This window comes from Micropterus dolomieu, linkage group LG23, assembly GCF_021292245.1.
Source record: "Micropterus dolomieu isolate WLL.071019.BEF.003 ecotype Adirondacks linkage group LG23, ASM2129224v1, whole genome shotgun sequence".
Taxonomy (NCBI): Eukaryota; Metazoa; Chordata; class Actinopteri; order Centrarchiformes; family Centrarchidae; genus Micropterus; species Micropterus dolomieu.
The window spans coordinates 8,973,333-8,992,151 of NC_060172.1; the positions used below are offsets into that span (position 1 = coordinate 8,973,333).

At 39.8% G+C, this 18,819-nt stretch overlaps 1 protein-coding gene across 3 annotated transcripts in view; it reads right to left on the bottom strand.

Annotated features, from left to right (window-relative positions):
• The window catches only part of klf8 (Kruppel-like factor 8), a 67,716-nt gene that overhangs the window by 29,909 nt on the left and 18,988 nt on the right, over positions 1–18,819 (bottom strand). The gene's annotated exons all lie outside the window — the stretch shown is intronic.

Consider the following 18,819-nt stretch of genomic DNA (forward strand, 5'->3'; position numbering starts at 1 on the left):
GAGAAACACAGGGGAGAGAGAGATAGAGCAGGGAGGAGTAGCCGTGAACTGACCCCTCCCTCCCTTTCAGCAGCAGGCAGGCGGACACACCCTTTTCTGGAAGCCGAGCGAGCAACACACACACAGAAAGAGAGAGAGAGAGAGCGAGAGAGAGCGAGAGAGGTGTGGGGAGTGTCGAGGCAGAGGGACTCAGCGAACACACTTCTAATAATGCACACCCCTTTTTTTCTGTCTCCATTTTCTTCTCTTCCTCTCTCAGATGTGTATTAACTCTATCTGAGATATGCTCAAATAAACTACAAATAAAACTAAAATACAACTTATGTTAAAGGTTTAGGTTTCTTCTGAATCCAAAATATTTAGTGAGGTGTAGCGTCGGTTATCATTTCTGTTATCAAATGTGTTGATTCTGGCAATATGTACAAAACCCAGTGCCAATAACAAAAAAAATATTATTTTGCCAGTACCTTCAACTAAACACAGTAAAGTTCTCGAATGTCAAATGGTGTCGAATGCATGACTTTGTCTAAAAATCTAAAATTAAAAAGATGTAAGTAAAGAAGAGTTTGAATCTGAGCAAGCTTTCTCCAATTGACAGGTTTCAATATTCTGTACTATGGACACCTTTCAGTCAGTACCAATAAAGTGTAAAGGGCTCAGGAGGTAGAGCGGATTGGCCATTAGTCGGATGGTTGGCGGTTTAATCCCGGCTTCCCCAGGTTGCATGTCGAAGTGTCCTTGGGCAAGATACTGAACCCCGAATTGCGGCTGTTCCGCCAGTGTATGAATGTGTGTGAATGGTGAATGCAGATGTAGTGTAAAAAGTGCTATGAGTGGTCAAAAAGACTAGAAAGGCGCTATACAAGTACAGAGCATTTACATTTAAAAGGTTTCACCCCCTGTGCTAGTGAAGCTAATGAATTTAACTTTTTATAAAAGGGTTAGTTAAACTTTCAGACTTCTTCCATTGAACAGTATAGTAGAATAACATAATATTGGAAAGGGAAATATAACAGTGAGGCTGTGTTAATTGAGCAAACAATATTTTAATGGTGATTACTCTTTTAGTTTATAAAATGTCAAAAAGATTTAAAATGTTTGTCACAAGTTCTTTGAGTCCAAGGTGATTTTTTCAAATTTCTAACCAACAAATAGTCCAAGACTAAAATATGTTCAGTTAATATTGATATAAAACAGAACTAAGCGGCAAATTCTCACATTGGAGAAGCTGAAAGCACAGGATGTTTGGCATTTGTGCTTGAAAAATGGCTTCAATTATTAATAAATGATCAAAATTGCTGTCTATTACTTGATTAATGAACAGATCAAGGTCAATTAAAGCTCAAGAATTAGTTTCATCATGTTGTAATTTCAGGCTTCCAACCATATTTACTTCAAAAGCAGCAAGACCATTAATTTAAACCACAAGATATGAAATCTGATTTATATATCAATATCGTTTTCTCTGTACACAGACTGATACAGCTTTTATTGTTCCACTTGTCTCCACCCTGCGACCCACTGCTGGGTCATGACCAGTTTGATCTACAATAGTGGAAGTTGTAAAAAAAAAAATAGAAGATTACTTCCCTTTCAATTCTTTCTTTTTCGTCTTCCCCTTTGAGCTCAGTTGTTGCTGATGTAAATGTGGTTACAGCTGACATTTCAGCAGAATTTTTTAAAGTTGTGGTTTTAAAAAGAAATCTGACTTCCCACACTTGGGCTGTAGTTCTTTAAGTCAAGAGGCTTTAAATGTGAAACTGACCTGACTTAAAAAAGGGGAGACATCTTGTTGGGTCTCCTGAAGGTAGTTGCGTTGCTGAACCTGTACACCACAGATGGGGATTTGAAGTTGCGACTTTAGCTGTATGTTCATAAAACGCTCATTACAACATAAGAGACTTGAGTTAGACTTGTGAGCATCTCTGCTGTACCTCTAAAGGACAATCACACTGATGGAAAGGAATATCCAGCATGGCTTAGTATTGATCACGTTATCCTATGTGAGCCGGCTTTAAAACAGGAAGTGGTGCTGAATTGACTTCAAACCTTTTTCTCTTTCTCACAGCGCAAATAGACACTATAATACATAAACTAGTTCTCAACTTCCTGTCTGCAGTAGCGACCTTGCTGTACAACCCACTGCTTGCCATGGCAAATGTAGTGCTTTATACAGTAGAGTCCACCATCTACTGTAAGGATGAGGGGTGTTATAATAACCTCTAGGAATTAAACAGGACTAAACAGTACCACCCAAACAATGTATTTAAATAATCTAAATGAACAGTACCACTGAGGTAAACCTTTTAGTTGTTTGTCTTAGACTGTGAAATTATACATGTGTTGAACTGTAGGCAGAATTTTAATGTTGTAACTGGTCTAGGTGGGTCTAACTTCTATACACAGTTGGGTAGATCAACGTACAGCAATACATCACTCTTGTAAGCTTGTCTTTATTTTTGCCTGTGACATCTATAATCTGCAAAGTAACTGCATCCATAGATGTAGCAGAGAATAAGTATTATAATATTTAGTTTAAAATGTAATGGGTTAAAAGGAAATCTAACGGTCCTCAAGTAAAGCAGGTCGACGCTGTATTCAGTACAGTACTACAGGAAATGTACTTACTGTACTTTCCATTTGTGTGTGTTACCAAACAATAACAATGCATCGGTACATCATACAGAAGGAATAAGTAGCAAAGGTACAGCGGGGATGTACACAGTGTTGACACACAGAGCTTGAAACATGGACAATGGAGTATCAAGACGACAAACATAGAAAACAATGGATGGGAGTATTTTAGGGCACATGATGCATCGCCGCTAAGTGTTCAAAGGGAACGTTTTCAAGATAATAATAATAATATAAAGGAGTGGTAGTAATCAGTCACGGTATTAAAATGTCTGTCACGGGTTCTTTCAGTAGATTTCTACTGTTTCACTTTCACACAGCTGTTCATTTATGAACAATATCTTAAAATACTGAAAATCTGAGTTTTACATTTTCTTCTACAGCATAGAGTCAATACTTCAAACATGACATTTTAAAAACATTTGTCTACATAAGATTAACAGTATCTGGGATTCAAGAATTGAAAATAAACTTTGCCACAGAGCTAATTTTCAGTCTTTCTTCATCCCAAATTCAGTGCCGAGTGAAGCCATTAAGAAAAATCCATGTCAGCCTAAATGAGACATAATCACCAAAACAATCACAAACCACTAACAAGTGTTTTTAATAATATTTTTTTTGGGGGGGGGGGGGGGGGGGGGGGGGGGGGTTGCTGTGTTTTGTTATATCAGGGACTGCATGCCGACATGTGACCCAGCTACAGTGGATTCCACAGTAAGGTGTGGCTTCAGCCAATCAGACTGGGTGTGGCAGCAAGCAGCTAACCCACGCACACACACGTATGCACAGACAACACACACTGGCCTCTCAGTCCCATTGTGATGGGACAGAGCCCCCTCTATGTCTCTAAACAAAGGTAAAGGCAGCTTGATGTCACACCTTCCCCCCACCCGGCAACCAATACACAGCCCCAGTCTGAAATTACACCAAACAACCTCTCTAAAACATTTGAAAGTATCTTGTACTTTACTTTCTATCTCTTTATTTCATGGGACTTTGGACAATTAATTTATTTTATACAAAAGGAAAAACAGGGCATGTGCCACATCCAGTTATTTCAATCAACGCTACCACAGAGTTTAATTTTTATCCAAGCTAAAACATTGAGTGTAACATCGGGTTTTGCAGCAACATTCAACAATAACACAGGATGAAATCAAAGTGAAACAGTCGGATTTTTAAAAAGCAGGAAAAGTAAGACAATGCACTGTAGCTAGAAGATGGATGAAGTAAGGAGGACAAAAAATACTAAAAGGACAAAAATCCTGTGTAGTTGTGTACAGAGCTAAGATGATGAAATAAGAGGAAACAGGAACTGATGCTAACCTCCCATTACAAATTTAACTACATGTAAATTAAAACCATATGAGTGGAAAATGTTCAAGAAGTGTAAATTCTAAGAAATAGCATCATGCGCACAGAAAAACTAAGAAAAGTGAGTGGAAATGATGTCATTTAAACATGCTGAATTTTAACTTGTGAAAATGTGTGTCCATATTTTACAACCTGTTGTTTTTTGGCCTTTAGTCCTTTAGTTTTTTTTTTTAGGGGTTTGTTCCAGTGTGATGTTTTTTTAGACTCTTCTGATGGCCTCGTTTATCGCATATTGTTTTCTGTGATTGGTTATCTCTTACCTGTCTTTCATGTTGAACCTGTCTATTCGGCTCTGCAGGAGGTAGCATGAATAAAAACAATCCCCCCGAACAATCAAACAATCCTGAATGAATGAACTCACAAGATGGAAGAGGTGCTCACTCAACTCACTTTCCTAAACCAAATCACGTTCTGTCTCCGACATTTTCTCTCATGACTGGAGAAGTCTATAGGGAGACTTTTGCAATTGAAAACACTTTTTTTGTGAAAGCACAACTGTTGACATTTTTAGGTGAGTGTCAGTCTAGAGGAGGGAGGATTTGTTTTTGTCTACTTGAAACAGCTGAAGGCTGCGGACAGCAAAGCAACCCTCCACCAACGGCTTTAAGTCGAACACATTCCTTCAAATATAACTCTTGGTTGAAGTTTGCACCCAAGACCAATAGCAAGCCGCTGTGACAGTGCTGACCTTTGATGGGACGAAGAACTGGAGGAAGCTATCGTAGCTTATTAGCTGTGTGTCACCATACAGTTTTTTTTAATCTCCTCTGTCAGAGTATGAGCTGTTTCCCAAAAGAGGAATGGTTTACAGACACAGGAGTCACTGTTACAAATACATATTGTAAAAAAAAAAAATAAATAAGAAAAGACAAAAAAGAAACTGCCTGAGCTTATTTTCCCTTTAGCGACGAACTTCAAACAGCTGACAGTTAGCAAGTGTATTAGCTTGGAGAACTATTTTTTTTTTACCTCTTTATTGAATGAATAGAAGTAGCCAACAATCCTGAGGACAATGCCACTGACGAGTAAATGGCAGAGTTGACAGAAAATAGAAAGAAGCTCTGAAAGCCATTGTGACTGACTAGTGCTAGCATGTTCCCAAATGGCTAGCATGTTAGAGGTTAGCTCCTATGCTGCAGTATTTCACCAGCTAGCCCTGCCAGTAGTCCATACATCAGAAGGCAGATTCATTTCAGTACAGTAACCAGGCCTTTAATGAGTAAACAACCAACTTTTTAAAGTCACCAAACCTACCGGGGTAGTGATTGATATTCACAGAAAATATTTTTGATCATTTAAAAAGTTATAACCTTCTTCATGTTTTATGTCATATAAAAATTAGTCCATTCAAATATCAATCCTGAGTTTAGTTATTATATTAAATCTCTAACTTTCTGTATTTGCTGCCCTCTTGGGAATGAGCAACAACCTAATCTCACACAAATTCTAGTTTTCATATGAAGCAACAATTTCAGAGTTGTTGAAACAGAATATCTGAAAACCTGCTTGTTTTAGCACAGTTCAGTCTTGTATCCAGAATATTTTGAATTGGAAGAGAAAAGTGCTGCAGCCGGACCTGAATCGAATAGGATTTGCAAATAATTCTTAAGTGTGTGTTTTCGCCTAATCTGGAGCTCCAGCTAGGTGGAGTTCAGGCAGAGCCATGTAAGCAGTAAATCACAGCAATAAACGCACTAAATTGAAATTTTAAGCTGTCTGAACTTCCCGGAGTTGTGCTTCAGCATACAAACCACACCCATTCTACCACTCAGAACACAATGAAGCAAACACTGAAAATCTTTTGCAAATCCTACTTGATCCACATCTGCTGGCAGACAAGGCAGTCAAGGGGAAGGAGTACAGTGAAGGGGTCAGGAGTTGTGAGCGTGTGGAGAGAGCAGCACTAATGAGTAGTGATAGTGAGAGACTGTGTGGGTGTATATGCTCATGTTGTGTGTGTGTAAATGAATAGTGACAAGAGTGAGAGTGAGAGTGAGTGTGTGTGTGTGTGTGTGTGTGTGTGTGTGTGTGTGTGTGTGTGTGTGTGTGTGTGTGTGTGGCTCCCCCCCCCAGAGAAGGGGGTCTCACTGTGGAGTTCCAGGAATAAAAAGGGTGGGGTGGGTGTGACTCTCTGTCAGCCTCTGAGCCGACCGCAGGAAGTTAGTATGGGGGTAGAGAGGGATGAGGAGGACAGAAAGAGACAGACAGAGATGGGACTTTTTTACTGACATGGCGTCGCTGCCGAGTTGAGGAGACAGCAAACCTTTCTACAACATGGCCCACATCAACACTGATTTGATAGCTTAACAATAACATCATCAAATGAAGGATGTAAAATATATAAGGCATAACAGTAGCGATGGTGAACTACATACTTTGTTTCACACAAAATACACAGAGTGTGAACAACTAACAGTAAAGCTAGTAGTGATGTGTCGGTGGCGAACGACTCGCCGGCTTCTGTGTGAGAGACGATTTTTCCCCTGACAACTAGCTAAGACCCAGTGTTCCCTAGCCAACGCATGCTCTAAAAGGTGTGTAGCATATTTTATAACTGGCTCGAATGAATATTGAGTCAAGACAAAGGAGTGAGTGGTTCGTCTACACACCAAAAACTGCAGGAATAACATGGGCACTGTGTTTGTTTTTGCGTCTCTTTATAAAAACAAAAAAATAATTAGACTATTACGCTTGATCAGTGTTAATGTGCAAGAAGGATCAATCAGCAGCCATGTCTGTCTGGCAGAAAGTTTTCATTTTGTTGTTTTTAAAAGAGGTGGTATAGTTTTTTGGCTTTTTCCCCTCTCCTTTATTGAGTTATATACTTTTTTGTGCATGTAACAGGTTTGCAAAGTGAAAAAGCCCAAAGTCCACCCCAAAGGGAGTTTCCCATCTCCCGCAGAAAACTCTGTTCTGAAGGCTGTCCTTTCACTTAGGCTGTCCTTTCACTTTCATCCCTGTGACGTCACAGGGATGAAAGCAAAAAGCACGTCATATAATGCTCGCCAACGGCTACTCCGACACACCCTTAAAAAAACAGTGGAAAAACAGTGAGCTGCAGCACACACCTCTCCTCTCCCTTCCAAACACTAGCTACCCTCCAGGCAGTCAGTGAACATAAAGTTGTTCCTGTGATATAGAGACAGAGCTCAGTTAAAACTTTATGGATGAAAGATACTTTTGGTACAAATTAATAACTCACCACTCTGAAACTCTTGCTCTAGTCCATGTTGCTAAGCTGGTAAGGGGATATACTTGCTGCTGGATAAATGCTGCTGCTTGCTTTTTAACAAATACATCTAGAAGTGCACACATCACTCCCGTTCTTTTTACACTACACTGGCTTCCGGTGCGTTTTAGAATTGATTTTAAGATTTTACTGTTTGTTTTCAAAGCCTTAAATGGGCTAGCCCCGGAGTATTTGTCCAAGCTTTTAACTTTGGGTGGGCAAAATCGGCTGTTGCGGTCTTTGGACCTACAGACTTTAGAAGTCCCGAGGTCCAGGTACAAACAGTGGGGGCGATCAGGTCTTCGCTGTTGCTGGCCCAAAACTCTGGATCAAGCTCCCCCTGACATTCGCACTATAACGAATGTTGTTCACTTTAAATCAAAACTTAAAACAACTTCCCTCTTCTTCTGATGATTTTAGGCAACCTTATCTGACTTACTGTTTTCTAGGCTTCATGTGTTTTCTTCTTGTCTTTTATTGAATGCTGTGTTGTTTATTCTTGGTTGATGTAAAGCACTTTGGACACCTATTGGTTGCTGTAAAGTGCTATACAAATAAATGTTGATTGATTGATTGATTGTTGATATACAGCTGAACCAAAAATGTGTTTACCGGCTTCTCACTGACCCGGCCTTTACCGTTTCTGATTGGCTAGTAGTCCTTAACTAGGAACGGCGCACGTGCAACTCCCAACAAAGATCATTTAGAGACAAGATGCATCACTACATAGCTAAAACTAAGCCTTCAACACAGGGTGAAAAGAGGAGCTGCAGCAATGTGCAGTATGAAAAAAATTTTGTTTTTTGAAAATTAAGCCATGTAAACCTGTTCTGGTACAACCCCTAAATAAGATTTTGAACCTGAAAATGAGCATAATACCACCTCTTTAAGGGCCAGTAGGCAAAGCCATTGTATAGTTAAATGTAGTCGATCAACAGAGAATATTTATTGACAATGTATTAACGATCATAAATATAGAATAGAAAAATTACAATGAGAATATGAAAAAGAAACTATAAATGCCATCAAATAAGTACAAATTATATAATAATAATTATAATATGTAGTATTTATTCTTGGCTGTGGTTGGTTGTGGCCTACTTACTTCACCGGTCCACTTGTACGGCAAGTGCAAGTTATGGTATGATCTGTGACGAGACCACCTGATGGCAGAGCATCTTTGTCGAAACACCTTATTTACTACCCGCTGCCTAACAAGACGTTCATACGTGCAGCCCTCCGCTGATATGCGCTCCAGACCAACACCAACATAACTTGACGGTGCTCCATGATTTACGATATCCAGGTAGAAATTTGGAGGGGTTTGTTATCCGACTGTATGACCAATAATCGAACACCATTTCAACCACATGGCTTTTGTTCACAATTTCTTGACTGTTTGACTTTTGCCTTTGTAAATGCAAATGAGACCAGATGGAAAATTGTGAAATATTGTTCACAATGTTCACAAATCAAAATCTGTGTCAGTGAGCACTTCTCCTTTGCCAAGATAATCCAACCACCTCACAGGTGTGGCATAACAAGATGCTGATCAGACAGCATGGGTATTGTACAGGTGTGCCTTAGTCTGGCTACAATAAAAGGCCACTGGGTCCAGAAAAATATTTGAGAGAAATAGGCCTTTTGTGCACATAGATAAAGTCTTAGATCTTTGAGTTCAGCTAATAATGAATGGGGGCCAAAACAAAAGTGTTGCGTTTATAGAGTTGTAATACAGCTGTCCACTAGAGGATCTGTTTCTGGGCTTCAAACAGGCCAATCTCAACATTTTTAAAATCTATTTTTATCCGGTGAAGGCTGACTGAGCGTGAACTGAACACTGCTTCATCCTCATACGGTCCTACACATTCACACCCGCTCAGAACAACCAGTCTGTTACTTCTGAGCTGTAGTGAGCTGAGAGAAGAGTCATGTCGCAGGTTTTTCATTCAAATTCTGTCTGCTGGCCTGGAATTCAAACCCTGTCACTACCTCGCTGAAATAACACATAAAAACAATAAATAGGATTTAAAGCAAGGTACATTAAGATCATCCACTAGCCAAGGCAGTTTGTCTGATGTGGGACAGTGAAAGTACATGGCAGTTCCAAGAAGACAGACAGGATGGAGACTTGACAGGACGGGTGCTGGATGAACTTGCTGCAAAAAATGACAGTTTCCCAAGCATTCCTACTTTGTATTCAGACACACAAGTAAAACACATTTGCACGGTAACCTCAGGTCTCTATAGGCTTATTTTGTGTTTTAATGTAGTTTTTACACGCAACAGAGACAGACTGGTAGCACCACATGTATCGTGTGATCAGATATTTTAAAACACAATGTACGTGTCTGCATCACAGTGTAAGAGGGTTTTCAAATTTTATCTTCCCTAGAATTTTCAAAAGGCTTCATGTTCAGTGGTAGAAGGCCAAAAACAAAGTAATAAAAACAGGCAGGATGTTGTCGAAGTCCGTACTGGACCCATACAAGAACATTCAGTAAGAGAAATTACGTTGTGTCTCTGCATCCTATTAGAAGACAGATCTGGATGATGTCTTTTTTGCTGCAACTTGGAACATGTTTTTTTTGTCACATTTAACTTTACCACTTGGGACTGATAAGTGATCAGCAGCTTGTAACTTTAACAATAACTGCTCAATCATTTAAGTCAATCTAGCTGCTTAAATGTGAAGATTTGCTGCTTGTATCTGTTTTATAATGCTGTAAATTGAACATCTTTGGTTTTTGGACTGTTGGTCGGACAAGACATCGCATTGCACTATGCATTAATGCATGCATTCATAATGTATGACTTCATTTTAAAAGATTGATGTTTTAAAATTGTTTTTTAAGTTTTATAGGTTGACTATGTAACTGTCCAGGGACTACCGATGAAAAATAGTCTTCTGGCTAACTCTGGCGCATTTGCATCTATGCTTATTAATGTGCACTGTCCCCGCTAAATTAAACTGATTAAATAAAAATGAAGTCTACTAGTCTTTTAAACAACCTCTGTGCACAGTGAAATACCCAAACAACAGAAGAAAGACAATACAACTGTGCATCACAACCCACACCTGGTAATGAGTGGGACAGACACAGCCCGTTAGACCTCTGATCTGTCCCCTTCTGCTCTCTGTGTTTTAATAAATCCAAATTCATGATTTAATAGTTATAGTAGATTTAATCGCAGCCCATCGACATGGCCAACATAAAGTACATAAAGATAAAGATATGAGATGGCTACACTGACATTTAAAATGAGACATTAAAAGAAAGCTAGTCCATTTTCCCCATACGCATTAAAACACCTAGTAGTCCCTTTAAGATTTATACACTCTGGAGACCACTTTTAAAGAGTTTCCATTTTTTGTCTTTTAGCAAAACGTTGCAGGAGTGAAACAGAGAGAAACATAACATATCATGTTTTTTTAATTTAACAAGCTTACTGTAGACGTACTCTTAGATTTTGGCACTTGGGATTGACATTTTGTTTCAGGCATTTCTGGAATACTCAAAAACATAATTAGCAGATTAGTACATATTAACTGGTTAGTTGCAGTCCTATGTTAATCCGTTATTACAGGAGAATCACACATGCTGAGCTTATTTTTTACAGTGTGTGAGAGAGAGAGAGAGAGAGAGGGTGGGACAGAGACACTATCTGGGTCAGCGCTCTCCTTTCTGTCACTGCTGCCTCTATCCAGACCACCCCCCCACCCCCCGGCCTTCTGTGTACATATGTGTTTGTGTGTGCGTGTGTTTAGGATGGGCGGTCGGGGGACTGCCCCAGTCGGCCACACTCATTCTAGTTCAAGCCCCCACAGAATCCACACACACATATGTATGCGTGCACGGTTCACGTTCATGTCCACACCCATTAACGCACAAGCAGCAATTTTCCCAACCAGTTCCAAAAAACATCGAACACACACACACACACACACACACACACACACACACCAATTAGTCCTTTTCATCAGAAGTGCAGATGAAGATAATTTTGCTCTCTATGGCTCCAGTTTTGTGTTTCTGTCTATACCCTACCCCTGTTAGACTCAGTTTCTTTTAATAGTGCTGTTATTTAAAATATGCAGCAGCAGCAGCAGCAGCAGCTTCAGTTTAGGGTTCTCTATCATTTGTTGTAACTAAGAGTATAATCAGCATGAAAAGAGGAAGAGAAATAACTGAAATGAAAAGAGAGACAGAAGAGGTTTTTTCCCCCCCATCATGGCCGCCTGCTCATTCCGCTGTGGGTTCAATCTCAGTTCATAGCGCAATCTAACATCCTCCCGACACGGTGTCGATAGAATTCAGATATAAATTCTTCATTCTTTCAGTGCACTGAATACAAAAGCTGTCAAAACTCAGGTTGAGTCATAGATGGAGGTTATACATCTTTATAGACTTTCTGGTATTTTTAGGATTATTTGGGCACATTTCAGTAGAGAGAGAAATAAAGACGAGGTGCTACAGGAGTCCCAGGTCGGTTACAGGTTGATTAATAATGGAAGAGTTAGCGCAGAGTCACTCCTTACACCAAACCAAGCCTGTCCCAAGGCTTCATCACATTTCTTTTTATTCGCTGCTCCTGCGAGTTTGAAATCTTGGAGGTGGGGTCCCGAGTTTTTGGCTTTTAGCACCCATGAACACAAAGATAACATCCCGATACGTCTCTTTGTGATTTTGAAGGTATTTCTAGGAAGTGTCCTGCTTTTATTAGATGAAGCAAAGCAGCCATCATCAACAACTCAGAAACAAATAGCCGTGCAGGCTCACTGGAGCGTTTACATACAAAGTACTGGAGAATCTGGATGTGACACCACATTGTTCATGTTTGGCGAGTTATTAATGGGAAAAAGAAAGCTACATCAAGCAACTGAGGGCAGTCGTACACTTACAGACAAAAGTAGTTCAAGTGCAGGTCAGGAGGGTCAGTGCCCTGCTACTTCTGAGACTCTGAGAACTGTAACTTGAGCAAGTCCTGTCCAAATCAAACATGGCTGATATTTGTGACACACAGCTGGCCAATGACATTTAAGCAGTGTCTATCAGCTAAATGTTAAAAGAAAACTGCAAACTGAAATCCAGAATCAAACTTTCGGAGAGAAGAGAAGAGGAGGTGGAGCAGATACGTTGGGAGAGGGCAGGGAGGTCAGTTCCCATTGGTTTCCAGTTGAGGGTCCAAACATTGCACAACTCCTGTAACTGGAGTCCCTAACACACACACACACACACACACACACACACACCACTAAAACACACACATCCCGCCCCTCCCCTAACAGCCTCCACCCTGAGAAATAAGAGGACCCCCTCTTAGGGAAGGAGGCTTCGAAGAAAAGTGAAGGAAAACTCAGTGTGTGTGTGTGTGTGTGTGTGTGTGTGTGTGTGTGTGTGTGTGTGTGTGTGTGTGTGTGTGTGTGTGTGTGCGCGTGTGCTTACATACTTATGGTGTGCGAGCTATTAGGGTCACAAGCTTTTGGCCTGCACTTCCTTTATATAGACAAAGTCACACATGCACGAACAGACACACACACACACACACACACACACACACACACACCCCTCTCTGCTCTGCTCACCCGCTCCTCCCTCACTCATTCTCCTCCTAACCTCCCTTACTTTCTGTTGCTGTGTGTGTGTGTGTGTGTCTGTATATATATATATGTGTGTGTGTATGTGTGAAAGGGTGGGGCCTGGTTAATAACTTACAGAGATGAGACGGGCAGTTGGGTGTTTGGTGGAGCCTGGTTTGGTGCTTGCGTGTGTGTGTGTGTGTGTGTGTGTGTGTGTGTGTGTGTGTGTGTGTGTGTGTGTGTGTGTGTGTGTGTGTGTGTGTGTGTGTGAAAATCTGTTTTATTTCACAAACAACACACAAAAAAGTCATCAGAGAATTTGAGGTCCAACTGTAACAGTGTAACAGGACTACCTGTGATTACAGTCTTCGCAGTTTTTTATCACTTGAGGTATAAGAAACAAACGAAATGAGTGTGGACTTAGTAGGAATTCAAACCAAAAACCTTCCTGAATTAAAACTATACATTGGACTAAGTTGATGGGGGATATTGCTTCAGGCAAGGTTAAACTTACTTAAGTCAGAGCTATTCTTAAGAGATCACTTACGTTATTACAATTAATCAGGTAATTAATGTGTCCCCCAAATTTCCTGACAATCAAAACCATCCAGTAGATGTCAAGACATCCCACATAAAACCATAAATATGTACGTCACGCTGGCACTAGAGGAAAATTCAGGGGATCACCAGAGTCGGTAGGGTTCAACCATCGCCACGTTTTGTTGCTCAGCCGGTGTGTACAGATAGCCACACAATAAAAAATTCCTCCCGTAACACTGTGACTTTTATTCATTCATTCTCAGCCTTGATCGCCTCTCCCTTCAAATGTGTACATCGCATGCAAATGGCCGCCATGTTGCTGTGGCCCAAGGCTCGCTCTACCAAGCAGTGCCATCTCTGTACTGGCCTGCAAGAGGGTAGCAAAAGTCCCAGGAGGCAAGGAGAGGAGAGTCAGAAAACAGTTAATTAGGAGCTAGGAGGAGAGGAGAGGAGAGTCAGAAAACAGTGGAGGTATAAAGACGACAGAAAGAGATTAAAGAGGGGAGGGGCGAGGTGAAGAGGCAAGGTAGAGAAAACCACAAACCAGAGACAGGAGAAGTGTAACAACATTTTTAAAAACAGCTGTAGAGAGACAGAAAGGGTAGAGGAGTAAAAGAAGGGAACATTTTCTCACCTTCTCTCAAACAGCTGTGACCTTACAAGCAAATGTCTTCGTCATCTTCCTCCTCCTCCTTTAACTCATACCACTCTCCTCTTAGCAACCCTCTCACTATCCTTCAGTCATATCTCAGTTTTGTCTCCATCACAACATGGTAATTACACAAATTTATTTCTAATTCACTCAAAAATAAGAAATATCTAGACGAAGGGAAAGGGGGTGGTCACATGATGCTGTGGTATTACATCATCACACGCAATCAACTACACGTCTACTTCTCCTTTGCGCTGTGGCAGAGAAGACAAACTTATCTCCGTCCCCAACCACTCCCTGACAGTTTCACTCCCTCCACCCCTCCTTCAGCGGAGGAGAGACCACCGCCTCTTAAAGGGGCCACGGTCCTCCTAAGAGGGGCCTCCCCTGGAGCTGCGCACAGGGCCGGGGCAGGAGGTACGGCAGAGAGGTCGAGGTTGGAGATGCTCTGACGCTCATTGGAGACGAGAGATGTGAATCCCACACATACTGACAGATAAGATGTGCTCAGTCCGTGAGCCCAAGTCACAACAGACCCTTGGTGATCTTGAAAAATCAGACGTCATGGCAAAATCAGTACAATTAACTTTAAGTAAATTAAGAGCTTAGTGATTTATATATGACATATGAATATGGAAAACAAACTGAAGTTTAAAGGCCGTTTATGCAGCTACGCCTGGGTGTTACTCTATTTTAAATGTAAAAGTATAGTCTATGTTTTTAGAATTCCACCATGAAATAGCCATCTGATGAGACTTTTTGCCAGAAGAGTGCACTGGACCTTTCTTCTTTTTTGAACATCTGTAATCCCAACATTTTTTTAATTTTTTTAATCTAAATCTATAAAGGAGAGTGTTGTTTTTCTACTCAACTGGAATAATAAAAATCACAAAATCTTTTGTTAGAAGGTTTTTGCATGGCAACATCAATATGGGAAACACAGAGCACTGCCGGGGGTTTGAGGTCCAATTTGAACTTGCACAATTAATGTCACATTTTTTCTAAGAATTCATGAAATTCAAGCATCACAATGACTTGATTCTCTCTCTCTCTCTCTCTCTCTCTCTCTCAAACATCTGTCAGGCCCTGACAACAACAGGAGGGACAAGTCAACATTGACCAACCAGATATGTTTTACAGCTACCCAGAGTCAAAGGTCACTGTTTTTGTATAATATTTGGGTGTCATGCAGAGGACATGAAATGTGCAGAGTGAGAGAGAGAGAGAGAGAGACCAAAGAAAAGTTGCGAGTAGTCGGATGAAGAGAAAGAAGACAGAGAGTGGACGGATGTGTCGGGGATTCAGAAGTTGTCATGACTCCAAATGTTTCAGTTGGGTACACATTTGATTTCACAATACATTTAAGAAAACGTATAATTGTCAATCAGGCAGAGAGCATCACAACTAATAATTTCATTTCTGAGGAACATTGTGATGACTCATTCTGCTTGAACAAAGTAACATTTTGTGCTCGTCTGGGTTTTCCTTTCCTTTTCTTCCTTTCCATTCTGTAAGGCCCCTTTATTGCAAATACTTTTAGCACCATTATGTTTTTGTTCTTTGTTACTTTAACAACAGATTGACTGGAGGTTTTCTTGCCTGGTTGAGGATTTATTTCCACACTTGCACATTCTCCATTTAGGTGTTATCATGGTTTTTGCACATTTTCCCAAACTAACGTTAACTGTATAATTTCAAATTATGAAATTGTCACTTTTGTGTTTGCGTTTATTTTCATTTCTAGTTGTACATAATTTTATTAAGACTGGGTATCATTACTAAAAACAAAACTATGAGTTTCAGTAGCAACTTCATACTGCTTTTGTATTACCCCAAGGCATTTCTCTTCATTTTTCACTGTTTATCTAAAACATCGAATGCATCATTTAATGTTGAATTACCAGGAACAACTGTGCGAAGAAATTTGCCAAAATAAACTTTAGTGTAAAACTAACAAAAATCTAAACTAAATGAAGCAATATTAGATGAGAAGATAAAGAATATGACATCAGTTACTCAGTAGTCAAAAAGTAATGAGGTCCTAAACTTAAATGTGCAATTCTACATTTAAAAAACACTATGAATATATCACTGTGTTTTATTAGAATCCAATGTAGCTTAACTACTTTAAGCACCTGCATTTGTAATAAAACCCTAAATATTGACCATTATCACATGATCTTATATCAGTATTCATAAATCCACCGCTTTCCATTATGCGGACATCAATAAACGGCTCCTTTACTGCAGTTACACAAACAAACCATCAGGATAATTATCTGTGTGCAGCGTAACCGGTAATTCAATGGCATCGCAGCATCACTTTCTGCTCATTTTCACTGCTGACTTCCAAATCAGCTGAGATATTGTGCACGTTTGACATTCATAAGAAAAATAAATAAAACATTTGGTGTCATTTCTTTGATGTCTGGGAGCAAAACGCTGCAGGGATTTTTCTCAGCTGTGAGGAAACTGACCCAGAGGAATCCTGTAACGCTGGTTCACGGTCAGGTTCATATTTAACATAAAATAACACACACACACACACACACAAAAAAAAAACAGATGTTACAATACATGTAACATCAGCACTACTGCAAACACTGCTCCACAGACGGGTAATTTAAGGTTGCCTTGCATTTAGCTGTAAAGTTAACCCTTTCCATGCTGTACATGTTTTTGTCTTATTTGCCTTTTCATTACTAATTCTTTTACTGTTATTTGTCCATATTTCTTTTTTCCTTAATTATTATGTTTTTAAACTTGTTGTAGTGTGAAGCACTTTGCACTAATTATTTAAATATTATCAATATTTAGTTTCAAATTGTTTGCTTTGAACCTTAGAATTTATTTGCTCAAATGTTTAAAATGTTCTTTGTGATTTCAAGTAAAGCACTATGAGTCATATTTTATGTATGAAAGTAAATTATGTAAGTAAGGTAATTAAGTACATTTTGTGGCCTCTTGGCTGCAGAATAACTGAAAAAGCAGGATGAGAAACAGAAGCCCATGACACAATATCACTTAAAATTGTTTTGGCCAACATATTACCAAAAAAGTTGCCTCTTTGCACAGCCAGCACAGAGCAACATTAGCATTCATTTGGAGTTGTGTTTGTTTCCATCTGATGACTCCAAGTCCAATATTCACTCTCCTTTTACCTCTGCTTTGGTCTCCACCAACCCTTTGAGGGAATTATCTGGTTCTTTAGTTGCTAAACACTCTACATGTTTGCCAGCTAGTTTATAACTTTTTCTCACTGTGGTGGGAAGGCAATGTGGTTCATCAGAGCTTCTTCTCTAAAACAGCTGCTGCTGCTGCTGGAAACACGGTTGATGAGAGCAGTGAGACTGGACCACACAGTAAATGTGCAGTAAACCCACAAGCTAAAAGAGGGTGAAGAGGTCCGTAGAGAAGCAGACTTAGTGATTATTCTGTGCACACTCAATGCAAGTGACCCCTTTCATATTACATATGGTCACTTGAGTCTGTAATGTAAGTTTATTAATATGTGTTTGTTTTTTGTCCCTGTTGTAGGGCTGGGCGATATGGACAAAAATGTTTCATATCATATCAATAAATGTTAAATCATTATTTTGAGTTTAAGTTTGAAGGCTGACTTTTGTTCCTAAGTGAAAGTTGAAGAAATCAGATGGTCAAGTAGGGTTTTAAACCTTTATAGTCGAACATGACAAATACTTGCCAAATACTGGAAAAGTGCTGATTTATTCGTGATTTCGAGGAATTAAATCAAACTTGATTTTTTTTTAACATCTTGTTATCTTGTTCTTAAAGAAAATTCTATCACGATAATTCTTGTCATTGTTTTATTGCTCAGCCCTACCCTGTTGTTTAGTTTCAGCTTGTGATCACTGCTGTTCTTTGTTGATGCAGTTAGGTACCATGATGTTCCCATGTTGACACAATGGATTTTTTGATCATGCTGTTTAGGCTCAGATTATTTGGCATCATCTGGAGCTCTGCTAGTTGACTCATGTTGCTGCTGATTGGTTCTTTTATGGCCAACAGATGCATCTAGCTGGCAACCAGCCAAATATGACCCATCTCTGTAGGATTACTTGTAAGTGCAATTTAGTTATTTTAGACCTCCTCCATGATGTGTTTACATTATTTTGTCTACCTCAATGCTGGTCAAAAAGTAGTGACATACTATTGTCTTGTGATCCCTTAAAATTTTGGTCAAAACAAATAATATTACACACACACACACACAAACAAACACTCACTGTATATATGCAGAGAAGTGCAGAAAGGAACTGGGTGTGTCTCCATCTGGCTGGCAAAGAGCAAGTGAGAGACAGACCTACAAAGAGAGCAGGAGAGAGAGAGAGAGAAAAGCTGCCTGGCTTATCATGCCACACCCTGTTGACGCAAAGCCTGCCACCATTTCCCTACACACCCTCTTATCCACACACACACACACTAAACAAAGTTAGTGTACTCGACTCTAAGTTAAATACATACTACCTCCACAGAGAATAAGCACAAACATACACACACACACGTGCCAAAACCACAAAGTTGTGGTCAGAGCAGTTCTCTAAAGCTCACACTGAATTCAAAGCGTATGTAGGCCAGAACTAACCTCAAACATGAGTGAATGTGGGCAGACACACACAACAACAAATTTACTGCTACGGGGTGTCTCATGTATGTCAGGTGGTCTGAGCAGATGTTTTCAAGAAGAAGCTGATCCATCTCCATCAAATGCCAATATTACCCCTTCTACACAATACAAGTGAGATTTAATACAGCTCCTTTTTTTTCTTATTATTACTGTGTTTTGTC